This window comes from Molossus molossus, unplaced genomic scaffold, assembly GCF_014108415.1.
Source record: "Molossus molossus isolate mMolMol1 unplaced genomic scaffold, mMolMol1.p scaffold_m16_p_6, whole genome shotgun sequence".
Classification (NCBI taxonomy): Eukaryota; Metazoa; Chordata; class Mammalia; order Chiroptera; family Molossidae; genus Molossus; species Molossus molossus.
The window spans coordinates 61,016,697-61,032,440 of NW_023425399.1; the positions used below are offsets into that span (position 1 = coordinate 61,016,697).

Here is a 15,744-nt window from a genome sequence, read left to right on the forward strand (position 1 = left end):
CTGTGTTAATTCTGGAAATCAGATTATTCTCTTTTCCCAGGGTTTTATTTATTTATTTATTTATTTATTTATTTATTTATTTATTTTTTATTGTTGAAAGGTGTTCCTGTACTGAGAATCAGTCTGAAGTAAAAGCGTATGGTCTTATCAGATTATTCCTGAGCTTATTATAATTCCCTAGGCATGTGCAGTGGCTTTATAAATTATTTAAAAGATATTTTTTCTATATTGATTTTGAGAGAGAGAGGGAGGGAGAAAAATATAGAAATATTGATGAGAGGGAACATTGATTGGCCGCCTCCTATATGCCCCCAACAGGAATCAGGCCCACAACCTGGGCATGTGCCCTGACTGGGAATCAAAGCAGTGACTTCTTGGTGCATGCGTTGATGCTCAACCAGTGAGCCACACTATCCAGGCTTTATATATTTTCCCATAAATGCAGTTGGTTTTGGTGTCCTAATCCTCAAATATTAGACTCCCCAAAAGGGAAAGTTGAGGAGGGTAAGCAGGTGATTTACCTTTATATCTCCTAGAAGCAATTTTAGCTGGGAAAGTTTGAAATATTGGTGGTCAGTCCCTGTGCCTGCTGCACTTTTCCAATCAAAGTCAGCAATCAGCAATAAGATTATGGAACCCCAATATTTGGAAGAACAGGTTCTTATTGCTCACCCTGGCTCTATGAATTCACACCAGGAACTCATGTACAGCTGCCTGTCATGGGACTGGGGACCAGGGTTTGGGTTTCTGCTATCATGCCAAAGGCTAAAATTAACCACAATTTACCAGCCAGTCTTTCCCCTGGAATCTGTAAGCCTTGAATAGACTCCATAATTCCAAAATAGCTACTTTGGACAGTCCCTGCCAGAACAATTGTTGTCAGGGTGGAGAGATGGATTCCTGGCACTTTCTACTCCATCATCTTCCCTGACCAGTACAGTTTCTTTTTAGTTAGAAAAGAAATTAATTATGTAGGTAATAAGTACTGAATTCTCTCCAGAAGCAAAAGTTTTGGAGCAAATGACAAAAGCATATCAGTGAAATGTGTTAAATAATCACTTCATAATAATAATATTCCAATAGCTCTATGCTCTTTTCTAACAACGATGCAAGGCTTAATTTTCCAACAAAATTTTTATTTCTCTATTTTCTCCCTTACATGTGCACGCACACACACACACACACACACACACACACTGGTATGAATTATTTTTTACACCATCTTGTTCTTGTGAATGAAATGAAAGTCAGGTTATCTTGTGTTTTTGATTACTTACAAGTTTTCTGAAAAAAAAAAAAAATCAAGGATCCTTTAACAAATCAATAATAAAAAATGATCCTTTGCTTTTATTAAAGATCTCTCAAAGCTATTGAAGTGTAATTTCCCAAGAACACTTTCATTGTAATGAATATATGCAAGTAAATGAGATTTTACCTTATGCTAAACAGAACATTTTTAGGTTATCTTAGCAACAAGTAATTGCTAAATTCATCCTTAGTTGACATGGAGATGGGCATGGTTAAAACTATGGCAAGTTCAGTTGGGCCGTTTTCATTTTATAGCTTGCTTTACAGTATGATATATCTGTGAGACCAGAGCTTTATTTCACCTCGTATTACCAGTGACACAATAATAAAGTAGATTTCTGCTATGTATGTGGTTTCAGAGTTATTCACTGCAAACATTCCATATCCTCTCCTATTTAATTAACTCCAGAAATTGAGTTTATACCTATGTCAGTTATCATTTATTCTATGAAAGGCAGCATGAATACTGCTCATTCTGGTTCAACACAAAATTCTTTTTCTTTTAAATAATAAGGCTCAATGTCCCTTTTAGCCATAGCTGTTAGGGCAGGCTTCCAGCTTGAACAGAAGACTGTCCTTGTGAGTGAATGTTTGTCAGCTATTACAATTCAAAAAGGAGTTAAAACCAAGAAAAAGGCACCACTTATATGTAGCACTAGTTCTTGAGACAGGAGTATAGACCCTAACTTACCCAAGATAATATAGAAAGAGTTATAAAACTGCTTAACTAGCAGCTATGGGTGTACTTACATTATCAGGATTTTCCATTCTTCTTTGAACCAGTTACAGTCCCAACCATTATTATTCTCTGTAGAAGAGAATCAATGGAAGTAGTTACTACTCTGCTAAAGTACAAAAGTGTGGAATGACCAAGGTACTGTTTTCCCTCTGGAATTCAGCCCAATATAATTGCTATCACAGCTGCTAGAAAACCAACTGCTATTGCCTGAACCTGCGTTAAAGTTAAGTTGTAAATTATTAGGTTCTATTTTTCAGTGGATGAATCCATCTTCCCAACATTTGCTACAGTGGATAATTGGGATCCCAATGTCATTTCCAAGTTCCCTTAAGACAAAGAAGTGTAAGACTAAAACAAAAACTTTCTTAAAAAAAAAAAAAGACTTCTGTATTATTTTTCTGTTATTGCTGCTGTAACAAATTATCACATTTATTATCTTAGAGTTAGAGAGAGCAAAAGTCCTACAATCAAAGTGTCAGTAAGATGGTGTTCCTTCTTTAGGTTCTAAGGAAATATCTGTTTCTTTGTCTTTTCCAGTTTCCAGGGAGCAGCTATATTTCTTGGCTCATCTGTCTCTCAGCCTCAGTCTCTTTTTCTTTCTCTCTCAAAATCCTTAAATCAGTCACATCTGCACAGTCCCTTTTGCCACATTAGTTAACATACATATGAGTTCTGGGGATGAGAACGTGGACATCTTTGTGGAAACATTATTCTGTCTGCTATGGCCCACTTTCTGGCATGCAAAGAACCATGTTCAGATCACATGCAAAATGTATTCACCCCATCCCAACATTTCCAACAATCTCAGATAATTGCAACTCCTCAGTCCTGTACTATATCCAAAATCATGCCAACCGAAAGTATTCAAAAATCAGCTTGCAAAAAACAGCACAATTGTTTGCAATGTAATAATACCAAAGGATTCCTTTTACATTTTTTGGTTTCTTTTTACAATGATATCTTCATCACTATCACTAGGAACACACTCATATTTTAATATGGCAGTTGTTTCTGAAGACTTCCTTCCAACAGTATAATTCCAACTAATAATAGTTGGCATAGTCATCCTATATTTGGCTATATCCTAAAAGTACTTGACCAGTTTTGATACGAAAAGACTGCTCTGAGAAATTGATACTCTATATGTTGTTCTGCTCCATTACGAAAGGTCTGAGCTCCAGTTATAATCCATCTTACAAAAGGCTGTATTTTTTTTCTCCTGTATTTTTTACTTTTCTGGCAAATCACTAGAACCATTCTCAGCAGTGAGTTTAAAAACTTACCAGATTGAAATGTGTTAAATTTAAGTCCAATATGCAGAACTTCCTCCTCTAGTTGGACCACTACTTGTTGTGTTAGTAATAGATCTCTCTTTGCTATTAGTCATTTTGTCATTTCAACAGACCATTTACTCCTTAGGTCTCAAACTTCATGAGGAACCATAGGAGTTGAATCAGAACTACATAAATGTTGGTTTTAAATTAACATGTTGACTTCACTGTATAGAAAAGAATAATATTTCCACTAAGAAAAGGTGTTCAGTAGCTAAAGCAGGACTCAGATCTATGAACACCAAACACAGCACCCTGGTCAAACCCAAGTGTCACCTGCCCCATGTGTAGAAAGGGAAGGAGCACTACAGGCAGAGAATGAAAGGCTTATTCACTTCATTCCCAGGCATCTGAGGCTCCAGCCCTGTGACTCTTTCCTGTGTGGCCCCTTTCCACCATCATCCATAATTCTAATTTTAGTGTTAAATGTGGACTACTTTCATTGTCCACCTTAACACACATGTTCCACAAAGTTAAACCTTATTTCTAGGAAGGTTGCAGAATACTGCTTTACTCTGAATCAACCAGATTTTTGAAACATTTGTGGCTCTTATAGCCTACTGAATTTCTTGCATGAACCAGTTAATCATTTTCATACTAACAAAAAAGACATTTGAGTTTCTAGACTATACAACACAGTACCTTTCCCTCACTACCCTTGCCAACATCTCACTGTCCCCATAGCTGTATCAAAGTTATAAATGTTGTCGACCTGCCTGAAGGTGTCATATGCTCTTTGATCCTTACTACATGAACATAACTCCCTGACATATGAACCATAAAAAATCTGGCTTGAGTTTAAAATACATTCATATAAGAAAAAATCCTGGCTTTCTGAAGCACAGTCAGCAATTCCCCAGAATTTAATATAATAGTCAACAAGATTAAGTTATCCCATTATAATAATGTACCTGGCTAACTATGATACACTCTGCTGGAAAAAAAAATAGAATCAATATAGAATATTGATAACATCTGATATTTTACAGAGTAGTAACACAAGACCAAAATATTTTTTATAATTATGTGTCTGTATCTTTGGTTCTCAGGGCAAAGGGATTGAATGACTGATTTTTAAAGCATAATTTTTTTTTCTTCCCTTCAGAATTGTTCCACTGGGAAAGAACTGGAAAATTGAGCATGCTTCTAGCACTCTGAGGCCATATAGTTTTAAGTGGACCCTGATGACCTCTATGGCTCTGATGACTTCTTGCTTTGAGAGACTCAATAGTCATGTTTTCGGAACTAGCCATTGATACACAGGACAGTGTTTGTCTCCACATCAGATAGCTGTTGAAATCTTCCTACCCTCTTTTTTTTTTCTTTATTGATTTTAGTGAGAGCAAAAGGAAGAGGGAGAGAGAGATAGAAACATCAGTGAAAGAAAACATTGATGGGCCGCCTCCTGCATACTCACTACTGGGGATCAGGCCCACAACCTGGGTATGTGCCCTGACAAGGAATGGAACCAGCAACCTCTTGGTGTATGAGTTGATGCTCAACCACTGAGCCACATAGGCCTGGCTTTCCTACCCTCTTTAATCATTACTATGGCCAGCAAAACCAAACAATCCCTATACTATTCATTTAAAATAATTTTTTAAAATATTAGAATAAATAAGAGACTTTTATTTCCATGCTTTGTCTGAGAGAAAAAAAATAAGAGATATACATAGACACAGACAACAGTTACAAGAGGGAAAGGGGACAGGGGAGAAGTAGAAGAGGATAAAGCGGGGGGATAAATGATGATGGACGGAGAATTGACTTTGGATGGTGAACACACACAATGATATACAGATGATGTTCTATACAATTATACATGTGAAACCTATATAATTTTATTAACCAATGTCACCACAATAAATTTAATTTTTAAAAAAAGAGAGAGATAGTGTTGTGTTTTTATCTTAGTAATTTTGTCAAAGAAGTCCAAGAAAGTGTGACTTGGTCTTTGGGATAGTGCTTTAGTGACTGAATTTAAAAATTGATTTCAAATGATTTTTAACATTTAAATAATAATAATAATATAAATTGATATTGAGCTCTACACATATAACATATCGTGAAATACAACTAAAATATTAGGTAACATATATAATATGTAATGTAGCTACTATTATTAGCTCTACTTTGTAAATGAAGGAAGTATGCTGCAGAGAGGTTACATAACTAACCCAAGTTCATTAGCAAGTTATTTGTAGAACTGGACACCAAGGAAGGACCCCAAAGCTACACTGTATAATACTACAGCTCTAAGAAAACAGAATAAGAGAATCTAGTTTTAAAAAATAAATATATCCAAGCTGGTAATGTTTGCATGATCCTGGGTGCTTTTTCATTTGTATTTTTAACCCTGATCACACATTGGTAAACACCCTTTCACTAATCTCTTTTCAGTCACCCACTTTCTTTGAGTGGTTCCAAGAAGCCAATTGATCCATGAACCTATTGATTTGAAGATGGCTGGAAAGTAAGTAAGTTTTGTTGCTTTGTGCTCTATGTGTTTACTCCAATGAAACCCCAGGCCTTGCCTTATGTCTTAGTCTTTGTCTATATTTTCTCCCATCACTTTAATACTGTTTATATAATGCTGATTTCTATGTTTATATCTCTTGACCAAATTTATACAGCATGCTAAATATGTATAGCCAACTGTGTACTTGACCTCTCTTTATGGATTTCCCATAGGCAGCTCAAACTGAACATGTTCAACACACAGTTTTCCTTTTTTCCCCCTGCCCTGCTCCCTCATCTGTTTCCTCTCCATCTTTCTTGCTTTAGATTTCAGTCAGTTACACAAATATTCAAACTATACAATTAAGGTTATTTTCATTCTATAATCCTCTTTATTTTTTTATCTTAAAGCTTAGTAAAAAAATCCTCTTGGAATAATTTTTTAATCCTCACCTGAGGACATTTTTGCATTTATCTTCTAACAGAGTGGGAGGGTGAGAGGAAGGGAGAGAGAGAGAGAAATATCGATGGGAGAGAGACACACCAAGTGGCCGCCACCCACACAATCCCAACCGGGCCAGGGACAAGCCATGACCAAGGTATGTGCCCTTAGTGGGAATGAGCCCGGGACTCTCTGGTGTGTGATCCAACACTCCAACAGCTAAACCAAACCAGCCAGGGCAGAATAATTTTTTATTATTTGCTATGGTATTAACAAAAGAGTTATAGCATTATAATGCAATGGTTGGATTATTAATTTACTTTCTTAAATTGTGGATTATCTATAAACCTGATTTTACCACACTAATAACAACTAACAAACTAAAGCATCCCCCAATTTTTAGTACTTTTGGTAGTTATTTAAGTTCAAAATTCTCCCATATAGGCCCTTAGAAAAAATGAGTTCTTTCTTTTATAATAAATAATTTTTGCTTTTATTTTCTTCAATTTTATGGAGATTAATTGACATATCACACTATGTAAGTTTAAGGCGTACAATGTAATGATTTGATTTACATGCTCTGTAAAATGATTGCCACAATAAGTTTAGTTATCATCTGTCTCCTCATATAGATTCAGAAATAGGTGGGGGTTTTTTCTTGTGTAACAACTTTCATACATACCGTACAGCCGTGTTAACCATAGTTATCATGCTGTATGTTACATCCCTAGTACTTATTTATCTTATAAATGGAAGTTTGCACCTTATGACAACTTTTAGCTAATACCCTTCCCCCACCACCCAGTTTTTGCTTTTAAAATTCTGTAAGTAAATTCAGACATGGGAATGGACATCTTGGACAGATATGTTTGCTGTCCTTTATAGATGTACTTTTGACTATTTGACCCTGCCCTTAAGCTGATATCAGTGCATGTAGATAGAAGGTCATTATCTATGTGAGTCTTTTGTTATGAGGTGAGTCTCTTGTAGACAACATATATGAGTTATGCTTTCTTATCCATTCAGTTACTCTGTGTCTTTTGATCGGAACATTTAATCCATTTACATTTAAGGTTATTATTATTATTATTTTTACTTAAATATTTTTTTCATTATTGATTTTAGAGAGAGAAAGGGAAAGGGAGAGAGAGATAGAAGCATCAGTGAGAGAGAACATTGATTGGCCACCTTTTGCATGCCCCACACTCGGGATCAGGCCCACAGCCTGGGCATGTGCCCTGATTGGGAATTAAACCAGTGACTTCTTGGTGCATGGGTTGATGCTCAACCAGTAAGCCACACCAGCTGGGCTTAAGGTTTTTATTGATATGTGCTTATTTATTGCCAGTTTTTATGGTTATGTTTCTCATGGTTATGTTGCTCTTCCTATTTCTTCTGATTATTACAGCAGTCCTTTTAACATTTCTTGCAGTGCTGTTTGGTGCCAATATATTCCCTTAGTTTTTTTGTTGTTGTTGTTTGTTTTTTGTCTGGGAAGCTCTTTATTTCACCTTCTATTTTGAATGATAGCCTTGCTGGATAGAGTAGTTTTTAATTCAGATCCTAATTTTTTATTACCTTGATAAAAAGGGAATTTATGCCATTCTCTTCTGGCCTGTATTGTTCCTGTTGAGAAGTAAAATGATAGCCTTATGGGGGTTACTTTGTAGGTAACCTGTTGCTTATCTTTTGCTGCTTTTAGGAGTCTCTCTTTGTCTTTAATTTTGGGCATTTATTATGTGTCTTGGTGTGGGCCTCTTTGGGTTCTTCTTACTTGGGACTCTCTGTGCTTATTGAACTTGTATGCCTTTTTCCTTCAGCAAGTTAGGAAAATTTCCTGTCACTATTTCTTCAAATATATTCTCTAGCCCTTGCTCACTGTTCTTCTTACTTGGGACTCTGTGCTTATTGAAATTGTATGCCTTTTTCCTTCAGCAAGTTAGGAAAATTTTCTGTCACTATTTCTTCAAATATATTCTCTAGCCCTTGCTCATTTTCTCCTTCTTCTGGAACGCCTATAATGTGGATGTTGTTACCTTTCTTATTGTCCCACAGTTCTTTTAAGCTGTCTTCCTGTTTTTTTAAATGGGCTTTCCTCTTTGGTTCTCCAATTAGGTGATTTTTTTTATACCATGTTTTCTAATTCACTGATCAAATTCTCAGCTTCCTCTACTCTGCTGGTTATTCCTTCCAACGTGTTCTTTATTTCTGCTATGTCGTTCTTTATTTCCACTTGATGGTTTTTCATTTGAATGGGTTGATTTTCAATGTTTCTATCTTTACTCATGCTATCGATCTTTTTACTGATGCTGTTGAGCTTCCTCATAATCATTACTCTGAACTCTATCTCTGATATCTTGTTTAATTCCATTTCATTTATCTCTTCTCCTATAGAATTCTCTTGTTCTGTCATTTGGGATTTGTTTCTTTGTTTCACCATTTTGGCTGTCTCAGTGGGTTTTGACACCTGTCAAATTTTTCCTGTGGGTGTTGGTGTTCCACTGGTTGTGGCTCCCTCTACTGGATTTGGATTAGTATGGGAGGACCCACCTTAAACACCACTGTCAAGTGTTAGTTTCTTGGGTAGATTTGAAGGCAAAGCAAAAGCTCAGTTATCATCTAGCTTTTGTCTGTAACTCTGTTTTTCACTCCTCATCTTGGCTTCAACTAGATCCCCTTGGGAACTTACTGTTAGAACTTAGGACAGAAAGATAAATGAGGGTGTTCTAGATAATATTTTTTATTAACTTTTTTTTTATCCTCATCTGAGGACATTTTTGCATTTTTCTTCAGATAGAGAGGGAGGGAGAGAGAGAGAAAGAGAGAGAGAAATATCAACATGAGAGAGACACATCAATTGGTTGCCACCCAAAGGATCCCAACACTGGCCAGGAACAAACTGCAACCAAGGTACATGCCCTTAGTGGGAACCAAACCCAGGACTCTCTGGTCTGCAGGCCAACACTCTAACCACTGAGCCAGAGTGCCAGGGCTCTTTTATTAACTTTTTATTTAAGACATCCTTTTAGTAAGATATAAATGATCTTTTATTTAAAGAAACCTACAATAAATGACTTTCTGAACCACAGCAATGCTAATTAATGGAAGTTAATTTATGTACTCCTAGAGAGACATTACAATTAGCAACTGAATCATTCTGTAGACACAGAGTTATCCAGTCAAAATCCAAATTTCATTCCAAAGATAAATGGGAATTTATATCTGATGGATTTGGGATCTTCCAGATATCATTTTTATTTTCTCTAATGCTTCTTTCTTATGTCTTTTCATTAGAAAGCTTGGTACTACTGGATTAGGATGTGTGTTATGTGAATCTGATTGAAAATTTACTCCTTTGCCATAGAGAAGATGGGACAACTCAATATAATATAGGTGTAGCTTTTTTTTCTAGGAGAATTTATAAATTTAGTGTAATGGCCATAAAAATGAAAATTTTACATGTGAGGAGCATGTTGGGGGAAAATGGACATGTTGAGTCTAAACTTCAATATGAAAAAATATCTAAGGAAAATTAGCCAAAATTTTCAGAAGAAAGGAGAATGAATGGGAATAGCTGTCCCTGGTATTTGGAACATAATATAAAACATGAATTAAGACTGATAATGTGTTAGCTAGGAGTGGCTAGATTATACTGAAATAACAAATCATTCCAATATCACAGAAATTTACATAATCATGGTTTATTTCTTACTTGCAATGTATGTCTTCTATCAGGTAGCAGGATGCTCTTTTTATCATCATCACTCAGAGACTCAGATGGGCAAAGCAACTACCATGTTAAACATTTTTGGTTGCCACACCAAAAGGTGAAGATCTCTGAAAGACCTCAAAATGACAATAAATGTTGCTCACTAAACAATTGCTGAATGAATTAAGTAAAGAACTATGTCTTTATTTTTTTCAAGTTCTGTTTTAGTCACCTCTGAAGCATTTAACTATTTTCTTTAAATGAATCTTGATACTTCTTGATGAAATTATTCCTAGGTATTTTATCTTTTGATGTCATCATAAGTGGGGTCCTTATCGCTACTGTGTCTTTCAGACATTGTTGTTGCTAAACATAAAGCTACTGTTTTCTGTATATAATTTTGTACATAGGCACCTTATTGAATTATTGTATCATGCTAATATGTATTATAATATTGGATCATCCAGGTATAGAATCTTTTCTTCTTAATCTTCATCTGAGGATATTTTTCCATTTGTCTTCAGATAGAGTCGGAGGGAGGGAGGGAGAGAGAGAAATATCAATGTGAGAGAGACACATAGATTGGTCACCTCTTGCTTGACCCAGCCTAGGGCTGGGAAACAAACTGCAACCAAGGTACATGCCCTTGACTGGAATATAACCCACAATACTTTGGTCTGCGAGCCAATGCTCTAACAGCTGAGCCAAACTGGCCAGAGAAGGGTATACAATCTTTAATATAAATATGTTAATTTGCCTTCTATTTTCTTCTTATTATAATGATAATCTTATTTTATTTAATTTCATCAGCTAAAACCTCCAGAATAATATTATATAATTATACAGGTGTGTAGTTATGACATTAATAAATTTTATAAGATATTATTTTCATTAAGTATGAAGTCAGTGTTTGAAGTGAGCTTGATATTTTAACATGTAAAAGAAATATCCTCCTATTTCATCTTAGTGTAAATAGTTTAGTCAAGAACATTTGTTCAGTCATACTAAATATGTTTTCTGAATCCATTAGTCATCTTATAATTTTTCTCTTTAGGTCTACTAAATTGGTGAAATATGTTAATAGGTTTTACTGATTTTTGAAGAATCTTGTCATTCCTAAAATCAATCCCACTTTTTCATGACATATTAATTTTTAATGCACTCCTGGATTCTGTCTTTTTAGATTTTATTTAGACTTTTTTTGTATGGTGGAAAATTTAATATCACTATCTCAGTGTGTGTGTGTGTGTGTGTGTGTGTGTGTGGTTTGGTTTTAGGTTCAAGCTTATGGTCCTTCATCAAATATTTTTGTTTTCTTTTTTGTGCCCTACAATAGTATGGTTACAGGTATGGTATAAATCTCCTGTGAAGCCATTTCGGCCTCTTTCTCTTTCCTCCATAAGGGATAACTTTTGGAAAACTTTAAAATTTGATTAGATTTATTACAGTTCATTTTGGCATAGTGTATTTTCTTATGGAAATATACATTTTATTTTAAGTTTCAACTGTATTTACATAGAAAAAATAGCTTTTATTCTTATTTTAATTAAGTATTTGAATTTAATAATGTTTGTCGCCATTTTTCTTTCAGCATTTCTTATTGTACATACTAGAATTTTTAAATTAAAAGGTTAGCTATTTTTTCAAAAACAAGTTCTTTAGTTTTTTTAACTATTTCTACAATCTTTGTTTTCTAATGATTGAATCTTACTATTTAGTCATTACTTTAATCTGTTTTGCTTTGTGATCCAATTTGACAATCTTTTAGTGGATAACTTTAATCCACACCTCTATGCATAGAGAAGCTATGTAGCCTCTTATTTTTTCTTCACTCCCATATCCCTTTTTTTCCACTACTATCCACTTAGACATTTTGATGATCTCATCATTGTTAGTGTTCATATGTATAGTATTAAATTGAATTATACCTCTACTCCTTGACTTTTAGCTTCTCAATTATTAAAGATAAGTAAATCAATGTATTGACACAATCTCCACCTCCCACTTGTCTGTCAGTTTTAAGTTTTCCACATTTTTTTCTGGTTAACAATATATATATTCTATTTTTTAATTAATTATTTTATTATTTTTCTTACACATGTTTCTCCTTTTTCCCCCACTGATTCCCCCTCCCCGTCCATCCCTGTCCTGTCCTCAGCATTGTTGTCCATGTCCATTGTTCATGCATACGTGCATATAAGTTCTGTGGTTTATCTCTCCCCCCATCACCACCTCTTCTGGGGATTGTCAGTCTGTACCCCACTTCCACATCTCTGGGACTACCCCAGTACTCAGACTGTTATGTTGATTATATTCCACATACAAGTGAGATCATATGATACTCGTCTTTCTCTGTTTGGTTTGTTTCTCATAGGATAATACTTTACAGGTCCCTCCATGTAGTCTCAAAGGATAAGAGATCTTTCTTTTTAACAGCTGCATAGTACTCCATTGTGTATATGTACCACTGCTTTTTTATCCATTCATCTACTGATGGACACTTGGGATGTTTCCAGATCTTAGCTATTGTAAATAGTACTGCTACAAACATGGGGGTACATACATTCTTTCTGATTGGTGTTTCAGGTTTCTTAGGGTATATTCCTAGAAGTGGGATCTCTGGGTCAAATGGAAGTTCAATTTTTAATTTTTTGAGGTAACACCATATTGTTTTCCATAGTGGCTGCACCAGTCTGCATTCCCACCAGCAGTGCACTAGAGACCCATTTTCTCCACACCCTTGCCAACACTTGTTGTTTGATGATTTGTTGATGGCGGCCATTCTGACAGGTATGAGGTGAATCCTCATTGTTGTTTTTAATTTGCATTTCTCTGATGATGAGTGGTCTTGAGCATTTATTCATATGTCTCTTGGCCAATTGTATGTCCTGTTTGGAGAGGTGTCTATTTAGTTCCTCTGCCCATTTTTTTAATTGGGTTCTTTGTCTTCCTTTTGTTGAGTTGTATGAGTACTCTATATATTTTGGAAATTAACCCCTTATCTGATATATCATTGGCAATGATGCTCTCCCATAGAGTGGGTTGCCTTTCTGTGTTGGTGGTTGTTTCTTTTGCTGTGCAGAAGCTTTTGAGTTTGATGTAGTCCCATTTGTTCATTTGTTCTTTGTGTCTGTTGCCTTATGTGGGGTATCAGTGAAAATTCTGCTGCTTATGATGTCTGAAATTTTGTGCCTACAATTTCTTCTAAGATTTTTATGGATTCATGAGTCACATTTACATTTATGTCTTTTATCCATTTTGAGTTTATTCTTGTGTAGGGTGTAAATTGATGGTCTAGTTTCATTTTTTTAGCACGTAGCTGTCCAATTTTCCCAGCACCATTTATTAAAGAGGCTGTCCTTACTCCACTGTATGCTCTTGCCACCTTTGTCAAATATTAATTGAGCATATTGCCTTGGGTCCATTTCTGGGTTCTCTGTTCTGTTCCACTGGTCTATATGCCTGTTCTTGTTTCAGTACCAGACTCTTGATTACAGTGGCTTTGTAGTATAAACTGAAATCTGGTAATGTGATCCCTCCAATTTTGTTCTTCTTTCTCAAGATTGCTGTGGCTATTTGAGGTCTTTTTGTTTCCATATGAACTTTTGAAGTATTCGTTCTAATTCTGTGAAGTATGCCATTGGTATATTGATGGGGATTACATTGAATCTATAGATTGCTTTGGGTAGTTTGGACATTGTAATGATGTTAATTCTTCCAATCTATGAACAGGGTATGTGCTTCCACTTTTTTATATCTTCTATTTCTTTTTTCAATGACCTGTAGTTTTCGGCAAATACATTCTTTATTTCTTTGGTTAAGTTTATTCCTAGGAATCTTAATTTTTTTGCTGCAATGGTAAGTAGTTTCTCTTTCTGTGAGTTCATTATTGATGTATAAAAATGCCATCAATTTCTTGATGTTAATTTTCTATCCTGCTACTTTTCCAAATTCATTTATTAAGTCTAGGAAATTTTTGATGGAGTCTTTGGGGTTTTCTACGTATAGTATTATGTCATCTGCAAATAATGACAGTTTCAGTTCCTTCTTTCCAATTTGGATCCCTTTTATTTTTTTTTTCCTGTCTGATTGCTGTGGCTAAGACTTCCAGTATTATGTTAAATAAGAGTGGTGAAAGGGGCATCTTTGCCTTGTTCCTGTTTTTAAGGGAAATGCTTTTAGTTTTTGCCCATTGAGTATGATGTTGGCTGTAGATCTTTCATATATGGCCTTTATTATGTCAAGATATGATCCGTCTATTCCCACATTGCTGAGTGTTTTTATAAGAAATGGATGCTGGATTTTGTCGAAGGCTTTTTCAGCATCTATTGATATGATCATGTGGTTTTTATTCTTCATTTTATTTATGTGGTGTATTGCATTTATTGATTTGTGAATATTATACCAGCCTTGCATTCCTGGGATGAATCCCACTTGTTCATGGTAAATAATTTGTTTTGATGTATTATTGCTGGATCCGATTTGCTAGTATTTTGTTCACGATTTTGGCACCTATGTTCGTCAGAGATATTGGCCTGTAGTTTTCTTTCTTTGTAGTTTCTTTTTCTGGTTTTGAAATTGGAATAATGCTGGCCTCATAAAACCAGTTTGGAAGTCTTCCTTCTTCTTGAACTTTTTGAAATAGTTTGAGGAGAATGGGTGTTAGTTCTTTGAATGTTCGGTAAAACTCCCCCATGAAGCCATCCGGGCCTGGGCTTTTGTTTGTTGGGAGAGTCTTGATCACATCTTCAATTTATTCTGTTGTTTTTGGTCTGTTCAAGTTTTCTATCTCTTCCTGGTCCAGTTTTGGGAGACTCTGTGTTTCTAGAAATTTGTCCATTTCGCTTAGATTGTCGAATTTGTTGCCATATAATTGTTCTAGTAGTTGTTAAGGATCTTTTGTATTTCTGTGGTGTCAGTTGGTACTTCTCCTCTTTCATTTCTGATTTTGTGTATTTGGGTTCTCTGTCTGTTTTTTGGTGAGTCTAGCTAAGGGTCCATCAATCTTGTTTATCTTTTCAAAAAACCATCTCTTTGTTTCATTGATCCATTGAATTGGGTTTTTTTTTTTGGTTTTTTTTTGGTCTCTATGTCATTTATTTCTACTCTGATGTTTACTATTTCCTTCCTTCTACTTTCTCTGGGTTTTTTGTTTGTTTGTTTGTTTGCTCGCTAGTTCTTTAAGTTGTGAGGTTAGAAAGTCCATTAAAGATTTTTCTTGTTTTTTGAGTTAGGCCTGTAGTGCTATGAACTTCCCTCTCAGAACTGCTTTCGATGTATCCCATAGATTTTGTGTTGTTGTGTCTTCATTTTCATTGGTTTCCAGGAAGTTTTTTATTTCTTCCTGATCTCCTCGGTAACCCATTCATTGTTTAATAACATGCTATTTGGCTTCCTTGTGTTCAAATGTCTTTGCATGTTCTTGTTGCAATTGATTTTCTAGTTTCATGCCATTTTGATCTGGGAAGATGCTTGATATGATTTCTGTCTTCTTGAACTTGCGGAGACTTAGTTTGTGTCCTTACATGTGGTGTATCTTTGAGAATGTCCCATGTGCACTTGAGAAGAATGTGAATTCTGTAGTTTTGGGGTGTAATTCTCTGTTGATATCTATTAAATCTATTTGGTCTAGTGCTTCATTTAGAGTTTCTATTTCCTTGCTATTTTTTTGTCTAGAGGATCTATCCAGTGGTGTTATTGGGGTGTTGAAGTTCCCTGCTATGATTGTATTCCTATTGATTTCTCCTGTGAAGTCCTC

At 35.3% G+C, this 15,744-nt stretch overlaps 1 pseudogene; it reads right to left on the bottom strand.

The window, feature by feature from the left end:
• Nucleotides 1–1,778: 1,778 nt before the first annotated feature.
• Nucleotides 1,779–3,434, bottom strand: LOC118619221 (annotated as a pseudogene).
• Between the last annotated feature and the right edge of the window lie 12,310 nt (nucleotides 3,435–15,744).